Below are 4,636 nucleotides of genomic sequence, written 5' to 3'. Positions count from 1 at the left end.
GGACACATCTGGCAGCGGAGAGCATCGCGACCGACTTGCATCTGCATCACTTGGTGCCTGAGAGCCGTTCCGCCAACCTCCCCGGCCCCCACAGAAGGCTGAGTAATGGAGCATTAAATACCAACAATCTGGCTATCACACGGCCTTAATCTCTTTAAGCCCCGCGGGGATCTGGGCGCGCATCAGAATGAGCACACCAAATGTGACTTCCATCGCCTCGGCAGAAGAGGCGAACACGCCAGTGAGCGCGTATGAGGCTCAAGGCTGCTTGTCTTGTAAATGGCATATTAAGACATCTTCCTCTAAGGCGGCAACATGGGGACCCACGCCAGTGTCCCCTCCAGGCTGCCACGCCCTCCCTCAGCACCAGCAGATGGAGAACTACACAGAACTAGAGTTTGAAACGCCCACATTCCACGAATTCATCCAGGACTTTACAGAGATCTAGATGTACATGTTTTTAGTTTCCGCGTACACTGTAGTCCTGTGATGTTTTTAAAAGTACTGTTTTACTGAGCTGCACATCGTGGCGGCAGCTGGGTGCTCAGGGGCACCCTTAGTTTTTCAATTCTCATGGCCTCTGATCATGGCCCGGAGTCCAGTGGAGGGAGCTAAGTTCTGAATCGTCCAGGGTTTGCGTGCCGATTCTAGGCGAGCTCCTTCACCGGTCTGAACATCACCCTGCCCGCTCGTGAGTACGGATAATTGATTATTCGTGCAGGACTGTTGGGAAGACTTGGGGACAGAGCACATTTCAGACGCTGAGTATGGCGTGTGACAGAGTTGACACTGGAGATAGCTTTGTGGGCGGTGGCCCAACTCCCAAGCGCTGCTCTTTGGGTGAGTTTGGGCCACGCATTCTGCGGGGCTGGAGGACTGCGTGTCACCGGCCACGCCAGCTACGTGCTCCGAGTGTCCGACTCAGCCCACACTCGGGGAAAACGGCAGCTGGAAAAGCCCACCGGACGGGCTTCCTCCCCGGCAGCAATGAACTTGCTGCGTTCATGTCTCTATCTCTGCGTGGGGGGTGCAGTCATTGGAGAGGACAGCCGGGGTGCCCCAGGTGGGGGAGACGCAGAGGGGAATGTGCTGACGAGGCCGGTCTCTGCGAGGTGCCCGGTGCCGGAGGCCAGCAGCCGGGCGCGTGCGTGTGCGTGATTAGCAAAGGGGCTTTAATGTGGGCAGGATCGCCAGATGCCCCGCACGGCCCGCCCACGTTCCCTGCAAACTAAACAGAGCCACGTCTGGGGCTGGCCTGTCTTTCTCTTCCCACCCACAGCCGGTTCCGGCTCTTCACGGAGCCAAAGGCGTCCGCAAACTCATCTTGTATGGTCCCCCGCGCCTGCCACTTTAAGAATCTGGCTTTGTTCGCATCATAGCTGCTCTTTGTGTTTCATTCTAAATCCCCATGTGGGAAAAACATGTTTAGATGCGGCTTATTGGACATGTTTTCTAAAGAGGCATTAATAAGACAAACGTGGTTAACACGTGTGAGCGCTGCGCATTCAGGAGATGGTACCGATTAACGTAAGTACAAATCCTACACGTGTTCTGGGGCCGGAAAACGTATTTCACCATTTGATCCTGAATTATTATGACATTCGGTTCACTTTTCTCAAATTCTGGAGGTAAAATAGGAAGTAAAATTTTTAAAGAAATGAATGCTATGTAACAATATTGATATTTCAATAATCACCTCTGAAGATATTTTTAAAATATATATTGTTAAATTTTTTCTTCACCTAAAACGAGTACAGCTGCATCAAACGAGGAAATATTTTCAGTATGTGTTTTCTTTATCCGACGGCCAAATGTATTTCGATGCCTCGCGCTCAGTCTGTGCTTTGCAGGACATGTGGCTCTGTCCAAAATGTCCGTGGAGACACTCGGTCCGCCCGACTCGCCCACCTACCCCACGTGCCACGACCAGCCAGGCTGCCAGGGCGAGGAGGATGATTATTGCCAATACAGCCATAATACAATGATCGGACCAAGCAAACATGATACCATTTTTTACGTATTCATTCTGTAAACAAAAGTAGAAATAACGTTATGAGCTATTTGAACCTGAGGACATTTCCTAAGCATGGACTTTTTGAAAGGAGCAAATATAAAGGCCTTTTGGCACGCACCGATGTCCCCACGGTCATTCTGGATAGGACCAAATGTCTGCTCATCAGTCTGTGTCAGAAGACGAATCAAGGAATGGGCATCCGGAATAACGGTTAATACGCGACTGCTGCCTATTCATCTACCAAACGACCCACGCCACGTAGAACACGCCCTCGTGTGGGGCATCCTCTGCGGCTCCCTGCGGTTTTGTTTGGGACGGTGTAACTTCATGGTGCGTCCACATCGTTTTGCCCCATCTTCTTCCTTTCCTTACTTACTTCTTCGTTCCCTCGTCCGTCCGTCTGTCCTTCCCTAGGTTTGGGCCTGTCGCCCTCCCTCGTCTCTACCACGCTCTCTGGGGAAGTCAGCCGCCGTGGTGTCAGGACGCTCCAGCAATCCTGTGGCCAGGTCGAGGCAGAGAGGAGCTGGGGCCTCCTGCCAACAGCCACTGAGTAAGTCGCTCTGACCGTGGGTCCTCCAAGCCCCGCCCAGCCTTAAGAGGACTGCGGGTCCTCAAGCCCAAACCATCCATCCAAGTTGCTCCCAAACTTCTGACTCGCAGAAACCCTGAGAGACGAGACATAATTTCTTTAAGGCACTAAGTGTTAGAGTAATTTGTTACACAGCGTAGGTCGGCTTTATGGGTTGAATTGTATCCTCCCAAATCCATGTGTTGAAGTCTTAACCCACGACTTCCAAGGGTGACTTTATTTGGAGACGGGGTCTTCACAGATGTGACCGAGTTAAAATGAGGTCGTTAGGGTGGGCCCTCGTCCAATAAGACTGCTCTCCTTATCAGAAGGGGAGGCTTGGAGACGAACACGTCCCCAGGGAGGATGCCATGTAATGACAAAGGCAGAGATTAGGGTGCTGCTTCTACAAGCCAAGGACGCCAAAGGTCGCCAGCAAACCGGGAGACGCCAGGTGAGAGGCACGGCCAGGTTCCCTGTCACAGTCCTCAGAGGGGAGCCGCCCTGCCAGCACCTCGAAGCCAGATTTTTAGACTCCAGAACTGTGAGGCAATAACTTTCTGTTGTCTGATCAAAAAAAACCTGACACTGGGCCAAATATTACGTCTCGAGACTCACATCCTCATCTTTTAAAACCCTCCCTGTACTGAAGGGGCGCAGAGCCTGGAAATCACATTTCCCAGACTCCCTGGCGACCAGGTTCCGTCAGTTTCTGCCGAGAGGCGCTCAGGCTGGTCTGCCGAGCAGATGGGGAGGATAGGTCGTGATTTTCCAAGTGGCATCGCAGTCAGCGGCGCAGGCTGTGGCATGTGGCTTAGGTGGGCGCATGGCATTTGGGCGTCTTCCTGGGAAGCGCCCACTTTGAGGCTACAGGCTGTTAAGGTCACTGGTGCTGGCATGGCCGTGGGCTCTGCTTTCAACACAGGGGCACGATTCCTCCTCACTTTCTTTCCCTGGCTCCTAAGATTCTTCTTCTGGTTTTGATTGCTGCCGGCCATCAGTAATAAACCGTCATTATTGTCATCCCTGCTAACGAATATTCTGAATGGTCTGTACGTAAGACCTTGCAAAAATCACACACAGTTTTTGTTGTTAAACGCACCTGTTTAACCACGACTCAGCGACCTCCTTGAATTAACACTCTTGTTAGTACGGGCGGTATAGTTCTAAATGAAACGCTGTCCCTAACTTAGCCTTTCTGTTTCTGTTGTTGTAGAGGATTCGACTAGAATGGGAGTCAGTTATGTGGAATGGCATTGGGGTACCCCAAAAACATGTCTCAGAGCATTGACCACAGAGCGACGTGAGTGTGAAACGCTGACCGGTCAGCGACTCACTGTTCTCCGTGCGATCAGGGGTGACTCTCTAGTTAGTCTCAACAGACCATTTTGAAATATGGGTTACAAATGGCTCTTTATCACTTAGACCACATAAAATGGGCATTAACAGCGAGGATACAAAAATATACTTCACAGAGAAACAAAGGAAACGAAATGCAACAATGTTTCAAATGCCCAGCACTTTTGAAGAAATTATATATGTGAAATTTCTAGGATTAGTATATATATTAAATATATATATATATATGTTTTTGAAGTAATTAAATAAAAATTATAACTGTTTTGATGTTTTTCTTTGATTCTTAAATATTATATATTAGTATGATGGACAGAAGCATACTAGATTCTAATATAAACCATTCTGTCCATACCCACAGCCAATGTTCTGTTGACAGTGTGACTCTTAAGATGGCCTCAGACTTCTGAAACACTGCCTCTAATTTGCTATAATTTGAGAAATCGAATTCTAAGATTGTTTGCATTAAGTATAGTTCAATATGTTCTGGATGATGACTTCAAGGCTTATGAAGGGGAGCTGGGACATAATGTCACATTATGTTATGATAACATTGGCTGCATTAAAATGTGTGTCATTTGGCTTATACTCATTAAGTATACAATTTTTATTTGATTTTATTTTAATTTTTATTTAACTTTTATATTTTAGGCGAGGCGACCCTTGGTTGACCTCACAGATTGCAAGGACCTTGTCAG

This window comes from Pteropus vampyrus, unplaced genomic scaffold, assembly GCF_000151845.1.
Source record: "Pteropus vampyrus isolate Shadow unplaced genomic scaffold, Pvam_2.0 Scaffold174, whole genome shotgun sequence".
Classification (NCBI taxonomy): Eukaryota; Metazoa; Chordata; class Mammalia; order Chiroptera; family Pteropodidae; genus Pteropus; species Pteropus vampyrus.
Note: the sequence above shows the minus strand (reverse complement) of the source record.